This window comes from Grampus griseus, assembly GCF_964374135.1.
Source record: "Grampus griseus genome assembly, chromosome: 11".
Lineage (NCBI taxonomy): Eukaryota > Metazoa > Chordata > Mammalia > Artiodactyla > Delphinidae > Grampus > Grampus griseus.
Window position 1 is genome coordinate 94546879 of NC_139005.1, and position 11111 is coordinate 94557989.

Below are 11111 nucleotides of genomic sequence, written 5' to 3' on the forward strand. Positions count from 1 at the left end.
ACTGTGCACACCGGGAAAAACGGTACTGCCCTGAGCAAAAGGTCTCTGCAAAATTCAGCTGTTGGTTCTTCATGGTGACAAACGCTTGTTTTGTTCATGGGAGGAGAAAGGTCAGAAAGAGGCAAGAAGCGTTCTGTTTTAAATTGAAAAGAAATAGTGTTTCCCTAAAGCACTTTGTGCCTCAGTTTCACTTTCAAAATATAAATCAGTTTTGAAAGTAAATTCCCAATTGGAATTGATCCATTTTGAGCCAATATTAATTAGTTGGGATTGTTTTTCTCAAAAAGTGAAAGTCCTCTTTGCTGCTGCTGGTGAGCAGCAGAAGAGAAACAGTGGAGTAGCTTCCGATGTTGTGGGGCGAAGTGCTTTCCTTCCTTTCTGGTCCCCCGCTTCCCTGGACCTCTTACTGCATCTGGCGGTCCTTCTCCTTGGGGTCCTGAAAGGCGTGCACAGTCCTCGGAGGGCTGGGTTGTGAGAGGTGACGGGATGCCAGGAGCCACTTCGCTGCAGGACCAACCTGACAGCAGAGCTTTATGGAGAGGAAGAGAGTATATCCTGCGTGTGTTCGCCAAAAATGAAAAAGGGGACTGTTTATACAAAACAGAGCAAAAACCTTTGGAACCCTTAAAGAAGTTACATACCTTTTAAAGGTAGTAGAGTTTTTCACCAAGTGATACATTCAGCATGACACTTCTTGCCAGACGTTTCGGGATAAGTTAAAATATATGTGTTTAAAACACCACCCCTACCCCCCTCCCTTTTAATTTTGTCCAAGGAATTACTTACTTAAGTGTAGTATTTCTGAATGTGCCTTTGTGAGCTCAGAGACCGTCTGTTTTAGGAAGAACCTACCCATTGGGATAAAACAGAAAGACGGTCAGCTTGGTCTTTAGGGAAGTTGGCATTTCTCCGGACCGACCCCGGGGAGTTTTAATTGCACAGTGTAGAGTCGTGGGGGAGAGGTTCCGGGACTTGGGAGAGGGGATGACGAGGTGATGATGCACAGATGACAGAGACCAGGTTAGTCCAAGAGTGCAGGTTGAACTTAATCTCTCTGCATTGCCTAGTCTTCTTCGTGTTTATGTGTGTGCGTGTGTGGCTGTGGCTGTGGCTGTTTTAGTCTTTGTTTTCCCGTAAGCACTGGAGAATTGAAATATGGTGATGCTTGTGACACACTCGTGCACGTCGAGAAGGCTTTTCTCCCTCCTGCCTCACGCACGGCAGGCGGCGCGTTGCCACCCTTTGAGTCTGTGTCCTGAGAAGGCAATTCTTTTCCCAAATGGAAGTCACATAACGTTGCTGTTTGTGCAAACAGGGTATCACACACGAGGAAAAGGCTTTTGAGAGGATAAGATTGACGTGTTTGTGAAAGAAAAGAGAAAAATCTGCAATCATATTTTAGTTCTTCAGAACTATTATAGTTAAACATAGAAATCTGCAGTGTCTCTTCCTTTGTTTCACGTTTGTTTTAAACAATTCCACCTCTTCTCCCCACTCCCTCTCTTTTCTAAAGAGAAATCAAGTGAATGCTAAGGGCCATTTCCATAATTCCTCAGAACTCCCCAAAGAGGAAAACAATCCCTCCGCAAGATTCCTTCAGCTTCATTCAGGAAGACACAGGGAGGAGAGATGCTGCAGCTTCCGGGGCTTCACTCTCATTCCTCTCTAATGGCCTTGAAATGTATTATTATGCAAATGTGAATTTTGATACTGAATTTAAGAAGAGGTTGTTGGATTTTTCTTTTTTCAAAAAAAAAAAGGTCCCATATGTGGTCATCATTGCTTCTTTACTTTGTAACGTGTGAATTGTAACTATGCATTCTGCAAAGGGGGGGGTGGGAGGAGAGGGCAGAAAGGGGAAGGAAGTAGCTTTGTATCCTTGTTCTACAGTTTCTGTGTCCATGGTATCCCCTCAAGCTGGCAGGGAAGGGGAGTGAGAGTAAGAAGCGGTAAGGTCGGCCCAGTGAGGTAGAAAGAGACCTGTGAGTCCGGCCTGGCACTTCCTGGGGGGCCTGCAGTCCCTACCAACCAGTGTGGTACGGGATCTCCATCCTAGCCGTGCAGTGTCAGCCGGGTGCAACAGGAGGGCCCGGAAGGCCCCCGTGTTTTCCGGAAAAAAGTGCTCACCCTGTCCTGAACTCAAAACCCTTTCCAGCTCAGGAAACCTTGCCTCACTCGTGCTGACCTTAATCTTTATGTCATTTCAGAAAAAAAACTCCTCCTCCTCGCTCCGTTTTAATTTTTCTTTCTCATTTTTAAGTGAATTTAATTGTAAGGAAACTTTCTTGCTCTACGGGGAAGAGGTCTGTTGCTTGACAGGCAAACAGGGCAGCTCTCCCCTATCCACTACCCCTCCGCCATATGTGACCTCTCTGCTTCCCTTGCAGTTACTAAGCTGTGTGTAGCTAGTGAGCAGCGAGGTGTTTGACACGGGAAAGCCCACAGCCTCCTACTTGTCCTGACAGCATCCCTCTGTTGATCCTTCCTGCAGTCAGTCGTGGCCCTTGCATTGCTCTGGTCTAGGCGTTACTGGCAACACACAGTATCGGAAGCAAGAGACCGCCGTGCCTGGAGCCAGTGTTTCCCTGCAGCAGTTTTGCTGTTGATGTTCACAGTACTGTAACTAGTAACAGACTTGATCACAGTCTCCTCGTGCCCCTGCAAGCCTGCACAGGCACGATCTCATCAGGGTTCCAATCTGTTAGATTGCCTTTAGACAAAAAAGAAAACAAAAAAATAAAATTCTGACGTTTCAGCTGTCTAACACAAAACAATACCTCGAGGTACATTTCCCCTGCAGTGTAGACCCTTAACTCCCCTCCTTTTCTGACATCGGTGGGTTATCCTTGGAAAAATATGAACATGTAGATAGCGGGATAACTTTTACAATTTTTCTTTGCTGTGAAAGTAACCCTAAAATATGATGTTTTCCACTTCTTTTTTTAAAGCCATCAGAAGTTTCAGATCTTATTCTTTCATGTTTAAGAAGAGAAAGCAGAACAGGTCAGGGGAGTGGACTTGCATTTGTGGGGTGATGTTCTCTCCATTGCCTCCCATACACAGTGACGACAGACCAGTGTTTAAACCCTGCTCTGAATAGATGCCATCTATTCTAGCTCTAGTTCCAGGGTAGGGAGTGTCTGGATTTCTCTCTTCCAGAAGATCCATCCCCTCCAGGGACTCCAGAATGTTTTCTCCTGAGACCTTGAGTTCTCAGCCTTTCTTGGTTCAAACACACACACACACACACACACACACACACTTTGAGTAACTGAGTAGCATTCTGTAGATCATAAAGAGAATCAGTCCCTGGCATTTCAATTTTGTGCTGTAGAATTCATAGCTGTGTCGCTTTGCGATGCTCTGGAAATGAATTGATTTCTTACTTAGAAGGAGAGTCAGCTGAGACGTGCAGGCAACCTCCCTGAAAGGCCCGCGCACCCTCAGGTGTCCCTCCCTCCACAAGGCTTGAAGCTGACTTTAGGGAGAGGTAAATAACGAGTGCTGCTTGTAGGGATCTGTCAGCTACTGCTCTCCTAGATTTGGCCGCTCACGAGGCAGGACCAGAATAGATCGTTTTGAATAGCTTCTTCGCAAACCCCCTAGCTCCCCCCATCTTAAAGATAAACCCTGTATCTTTCAGGAAGCCCTTTTTAGGTTGGGCTCACTGATCTTTGTCTACTGACGACTTCCTTTGAGGGAAGAAGCTTGATGATAAATGCACGCATATCCACCACCCACCTTCTGATCTGGGCGCTGTCGACCTGCGAATTTTATTTCTGTTGTTTGTGTGGAAGCCCTTTTCTATCAGTCTCCTTCCTCTGGTCCCTCCGGAGTTTTTCCTGCCCTTCTGTCCCTCTGCGATGCTCCCAAAGGGCTCTGCTGATCTCTGCACTTCTGTCCTGGGACACTCCCCCCCACCACCCTTTGCACACACCAGTGACCAAAGTGTGTCCAGTGATCTCACAGAAGACCTAAAAAATGGTGCATGCACCATGAATGTGCTCACAGAGACACGTGCACAAGATTCTGCACCCTTGGCCTTAACCTCAGTATGACTTAAGGTGCAGGAACATTTTTAACAGGTTTTAAAAAAACAAAAAAACCCTTCCCAGAGGAAAAAAAATAAGCAGATGCAACGGCTCAACCATGCCCACTCCTAACGCTCCACTATTTGCTTATGACTTACTCTGTGCCCACCCCACCCCTCCCTGTTTCGAGTAACCAAAAACAGATAACAGAAGCAACCCGAGGAGAGGTTTCTGGACTATTTTCTCTTTCTCCATTTAGATGGAGATATATATGCTGCTTTGGGTTCCATAATCCTAGGGGGCTATGTTTACATAGTAAAATACATCCTACCAAATCAGGAAACTGAATATGGGAATCTCTGCAATGAGAGTTAGGTCACTGATGGTGAACAAGAGAAGTGAGGACCCTGGGGGATGGCGCAGAGGAGAGACGGAGCAGTGCCACCTGACGGCCTGGGACGTGTGGCTCCTCCCTTCGCTTCTCTCCTTGCCCCCTTTCACAGAAGGTGCAGAGAAGGGCATCAGAAAGAGGCTGGATCTTTCAAAGGCAGCTTTCCAACTTTGCACACAAACAGATAACAGGAAGGTACAGCAAAAATCCTCTCATCTGAAACACTGTCCGCAGAAACAAAACCTGTAAACATGACTAAATAGCTGCACAATTTTGATGCTCTCTGCAAGTTACCTAGAAGTGTTTTGTTTTTCTTATACTTGAAATAGCTTTTACAATGTTATTTTGGTGGCTTTCTTTTCTCTCTACTGGTGGGCCATAGAGTGGATGACGGGATTTAAGGAAGTTTGAGGGGAGAAAAGGGAGGCTATGGCATTGTCTTTTTTTTTTTTTCTCTTAAACATAGAGGTTTAATCAAACTCCCATATGTTGAAATTGCTCCTCATATGACTGGTTTTACATGGACACAGAAACTAGGCACTTTAGAGGTGCACTTGCATGGCAGGCTGGGCCCCCCTTTTCTATATTTTATTTTACTTTTTTAGTATAGTGGTACTTAAAATCACTGGTTCACTTAAAAAACAAACAATAAAATGTTAAACTCTACTAATGTACAAATAAGCTGAAAAGTTGCATTTTATGTGTATTTTTTGCCATAGCAGGTACTGTATTTCTCATGCTGGATTTCAAAAAAAAAGTCAAAAACAAAAAAAACTAAAGGGTGGTCTTTTATTGGATTGTGACAGGTTGAGTAATAAGGAATTAAGTCGTCGTCATTTCATTAAAACTGAGAGATGATGTAATGCATATATGAGTTTTCTGAAGGGTTTTTTTGGGCTTTTAAGCAGCTTATTTTTGTTTTTGTTTAGTTTTTTATTTTATTTTATTTTGGAAAGATATGATTGTATTATGTGCAACTCAGTTGCTTACATTATAACTACAAAATATTTTTGGGTTCCTGGAAAAAAAAAAAGAAAAAAGACTAATAAATGTGTTTGGCTGCTAAGCATTTATTGTGGTTTCCTGTTTTATTTAGCCAGTTTAATTTGCTCGTCTGTTGGATGTTTGTATTTCTTCTACTGTACTCCCTCGCCCTGCCCCACACATAAACGCTGTCTGACATTCAGCATCTGGACTGGGCCTCCACTTTGTCTATCTTGTCTTGTTACGTTTGTGTTGCCGGAGTTGTCAGGTTGACCAGCCGCTGGTGGGTGTGTGCTCCTTGCTGCCTGCCACGCCGCCGGGTTCAGAGTCTCTGAAAGAAGTTCAGGTTCTCCTGCTACCTTTCGTTGTCATCCCGTTTGAGCCTCATGTGCATCTGGAGCGAAGACACTACAGAGTGGAGGAGGGCAGAGGGATGATGCCTGCCAGGGCTCTGCTGCAGCCCGGGAAGGTGACAGCGTGCCAGCTCTGTCCACGAAGCCACCTGCCGGCGCCCCCGCCTTGCTTCCAGTGCTCACCACTGTGGGGGAGCGGGAGAGCCTTACCCTGAAAGCCAGCTTGTTCCCATCTGAACACTTTCTTACTTATTGTTAGCTGCTAGAGACTCGTTAGACATGTGAGCATGCAACAGCGCCAGAAGGGCAAAGGGGAGCAATGGAAGGAAACTAAGACTTAGTAATTCCCAGGTAGTGTTGTGTCTGACTTCATTCTCAGAATGCTGTGTGAAATAGATAGTGGCAAACCCATTTCATGAGGAACTGCCGTTCAGCATAATTTAATCAGCTACTAGTAGATAACACTGACTGATTGCTTCCTATAATATTTACATTAGGGCACTGCTCTAAGCATACCATGTAAATATTCATCACTTAATAGAAACTTGCTTCAGTCACCATGCTAGGAACCCAGATTGGATTCCAAAGTTGTCACGCCAAAATGCCTGGGCTGAAAGACACCTGGAATTCTAAGAAAATGGTCTTAAGCAAGTCTGCTGTACAAAGTGGTAGGCTATATACCATCCAATTCTTATCATAAAATAAGTAACACCAGGAAATGTGAGGTCAGGAGAGGTGAACTAGATGTCAAAAACACCTTGCAGGCCTACCTATATCAAGTAAGTGCTGTATTTGTGGAATTGAGATCATAGCAAAACCTATGAAGACCTTTATCACCAAAGACTTTATTTTAAATTTTGGATATTTAAAAAATGCATAAACGTCTAAGGGGGGGTGTGTTTTAGAACTGAAGATGGTTGTCAAGACTTTAGCCTCCGACTCAGCCCTCTTCACCACTGCGGGCTCTGCTGTCACCTTAGGTGACTTCAGCGTCCACTTGGAAAATCCATCCTAACTGCCAGCTTTCTGCACTCCTTCCCCCAGTCACCCTGGCCACACGTTCCCATACTCACACCAAATTGCTCCCCTCCAGAATCACTAATTTCAGCATCCTTGACCTTGACTTCCTGTCTTCCCAAACTGGTTCCCCCTCCTCTTTGGCTTCATTTTGACCTCATCAGCCATCCCAGGACGCTGGCCGATTTACTTTCTTCGACTCCATCAGCCCTCTCCTTTTCCTCATTTCCTTCCTAATCCAGTTTAGATTTTATAGCCTATAATTTCAATAATATGGTTGCTAAAATCCCCACTTTGGAAAAACCCTATTTTCTATTTTCCACCAGCAACCAAAAGCAGCACCACTTGGGGAAAAAAGTCACTGTGGGGCAAATAAGGACGCCTGTAAGTCTACTGTAGCCAGCCAGCAATGAGACCTCGACACTGCCAGCAAGCATCCTGCATCTGCTGATATGTGGAGAAAGTTAGAGGCATCAGAAGAATTTCCCCCAGAATTGCTGCTTCCAAACTGTAATCAAGTGAGGTGCTCCCCCTTCAAGTGCTGGTTCCTCCAGTGCTTGAGATCCTTCCCCTTCCTGCCCACTTGGCTACTTTTAACTTCCCATTCTTTTTCTTTTTTTTTTTTCGTGGTACACGGGCCCCTCACTGTTGTGGCCTCTCCCGTTGTGGAGCACAGGCTCCGGACGCGCAGGCCCAGCGGCCATGGCTCACAGGCCCAGCCGCTCCGCGGCATGTGGGATCTTCCCGGGCCGGGGCACGAACCCGCGTCCCCTCAATCGGCAGGCGGACTCTCAACCACTGCGCCACCAGAGAAGCCCTTAATTCCCCATTCTTCGTTCTCTCTTCACATGATAAACTGTCACCCCCATCCCCACCCTAAGCTACTCTATGCTCTTGTCCTGCTATATTTTGTTCACAGAACTTAACCACTTTTTAAAATTATCTTGTTTAGTCATTATTATCCATCTCCCTCACTGGAATGTAAGCACCAGAAAGGGCAGAATTCTTTTCTGTGTTCTCCAGCTCGAGCGCCTAAAACCCCTATGGCTTTAATTACCATCTGTGTGCTATGACTGCTAAATTTATATTTCCAACCCTTACCACTGGGCTCTAGACTTGTAGATGTAATTGTCTGCTCAACATTTTGAAACACCTGGATATCTTAATGGCTCTGCAAACTCAATAAACCCAAAAGAGAAGTCCATCCTGCCTGCTTGTCCCTCCTCCCACCCCATGGTAAATGGCATTGCTAGCCTTTTAGCAATAAAACCTAGAGACCTAGGAGGATCAGTTGAGTCTGCCCCCTTCCTTACTCCCCATAACTAACCCATCACCAAGCTGGATTGATTGCACCTCTTAATCTCTTCCTTTTCTTCATTTCCTCTGCCACTTAACTTCCTTTGCCCAGGCTAGATCATCTACACCCCTAGGTCTCACCTAGTCCACTGCATTAGCCCAACTGGTTTCTCATTTGGCATTCACTCCAGTTCCCCACCCCCAATCCATTCTACACACAAGAGCTGAGATATTTTTCAAAACATAAATCTGATGAAGTCATCCTCCAGCCTACCACTTTTCGTGGTTTTCTATTGCTTAGAATAAAACCCTAAATATCCTTATTTCCTACCAGGTTCCCGTGGTCTGCCTTCCACCTGCGCCTCCAAATTTACCTCCCTCTCTTTTCACCTTTGCCCTCTCCACTCAAGCCTCATCAGCTGACCACTATATCCCAGTGCCTAGTACAATGCTTGGCACACACTAGGCACCACTGTGAAATGAACGATCCTCATGAGTAACAGAATTTAAGAAACTAGGTATTTTAAAAGCCTGAAATAAAAACAAAAGGATAGATGTAAAATTCCCGATTTAGGGACTTCCCTGGTGGTCCAGTGGGTAACACTCCATGCTCCCAATTCAGGGGGCCCAGGTTCGATCCCTGGTCGGGGACCTAGATCCCACATGCATGCCGCAACTAAGAGTTCTCATGACACAACTAAGAGTCCACATGCTGCAACTAAGAAGTCTGCATGCCGCAACTAAAACATCCCATGTGCCGCAAGTAAGACCCAGCACAGCCTAAATAAATAAATAAATATTTTTAAAATAAATAACCTTGCCCTATATTAGGTTCATTAGGTTTATAAATAAATAAATAAATAAAATTCCCGATTTAGAGGTGTTGCTTTAGATAACACTGACAACCAGCTGCAAGTGTCTAGGTGGCCTTTGAAGATTAAGAACCAAAATTTTGGGGACCTCCCTGGTGGCGCAGTGGTTAAGAATCCACCTGCCAATGCAGGGGACACGGGTTCAAGCCCTGGTCTGGGAAGATCCCACATGCCGCAGAGCAGCTAAGCCCGTGCGCCACAACTACTGAGCCTGCACTTTAGAGCCCGCGAGCCACAACTACTGAAGCCCGTGTGCCTAGAGCCCATGCTCCGCAACAAGAGAAGACCCCACTTGCCGCAACTAGAGAAAGCCCGCGCACAGCAACAAAGACCCAACACAGCCAAATAAATAAATTTACATTTTAAAAAAAAATTTGGAGAAACCTGTGGACTCAGAAGATAAGACTTGCAGACATGCGGTTTCCAAGGGGAGTAAAGGTGGGTTAAATCTTGAGGAAATTCCCACCACCTCCTTTTCCAGGAGTGTGAGAAGGAAGGATCGTCAAAGAAAGAGCAGTCACAAAGGGAGGAGAATCAGTATACTTTAGTTTTCAAAGCAGGAGGGAGGGGTTGTCAAAAATGCTAAATATTTCAATCAGCCAAAAGGGATGACAATACAGGAAAAAAGGAAAACTACTTGACTCAGAAATCAAAATGATTTAAAGATGTACGTTGGGAAGCTTGCTCCCGGTTACCTGGCCTATCCCGTTCCCTGCGTGTCCACCCCACCCACCCCCACATATCCTTTATTAGTGATTCTTTATGCAAATAGGCAAACATATTATGGCAAAGGGACTTCTGAATTATTAGAGGAAGTTACTGGTGATCAATGAGAGTGCAGTTTAGAGGAGACGAGAGGGCAGAAGCTGCGTCACGGTGCTAAGGAACAAAGAAGGGAGGGGGACGAATGTGTTGAATACAGGAGCCCCAGACACTGAGCCTGGATGTCAGCATCTATGTCACCTGCCTTTGCTCCTCAGTCTACACCTGCGGGTCATGAGCCGTATTTCACAGGTAAGAAGACCCAAGTGCCAAAAGATTATAAGTAATCGCCCAAGTCACACAGCTAGTAACATCAATGCCAGTTGGTGAAGAGGCGGCCAGAAAGGGCTTTTGTGTTAAGGGGGTAACAGCAAGTGAAGGTGTTTCTATAGTGGAAGAGATAGGTGCGTTTAAAAAAAAAAAAAAAGGGAGGCAGAACTGGACAGATTCGATAAAATAATTGAAAGAGAAAGGTCCTTTCCTGAATGAAGAGATTGGAGACAGAAACTCCTATTGGAGGAGGAAAAGTAACAGCAAAGTAGAGCAGAGCCAGGAGAGAGGCTGGAAAACTGAGGAGACAATAGTTTGCAGTAGTCACCGTGGAAAGCAAGGAGAGTAAACTCATCCCAGCACAGCAATGACAGCCCTGGAAGTTGCAGGGAGTAGTCGTCTTCTTTCCAGAATTGTCTGCCCTCATCCCCCAAAGCAATCCTCTGCAGCTCCAGAGGGAGGTAGAAGATGTGGGTGATAAGCCCAGGTAGCTGATGGGCTTCTCTGATGGCCACAGTATTCTGGGATTGGTGCTGCGGTCCATTCTGACAATTCTGAAGCCCAGGTGGAGACATGAAGGATCTATGGCATGAGGACACTGAAGGATGTGAGAGGCTGGGGGAAGAGGAACGGCAATGTCAGGATCTAACTTGTATCTTGGCGACTGTGGGCCTTGTTTCCCTTTGTGCGCTAGCCTCCTTTGGGCAGCATTCATTCACCAAGCGAACATTTACTGAGCACCTACACTATGCTAGGCTCCTTTGGGCAGCATCCATTCACCAAGCGAACATTTACTGAGCACCTACACTACGTTAGGTCCTGTGCGGGATCCACCTGCCAGGGATACGGGGGACCAAGGCAGGCATGATCTCCACCTGCACCGAGTTTGCCATTGATGGGAAAGGCCAACAACACTGAACTCTGGTGAGAGTTATGAGAGACCTATATGAAATCCCAGAGGTGGGGAGGGAGAACACTTACAGGGGTGGTCCATGAGTTTTTGAGTAAATCGTGAAAATTTTAAAGAAGGAATGGAAAGGTGACAGGGAAAAAAGTTATTGTCAAAGGCAAGATCTTGGAAGCCTTGAGATCTAATCAGCAGCTTTTAATATTCCTGAAGTATTATGGTTACTGG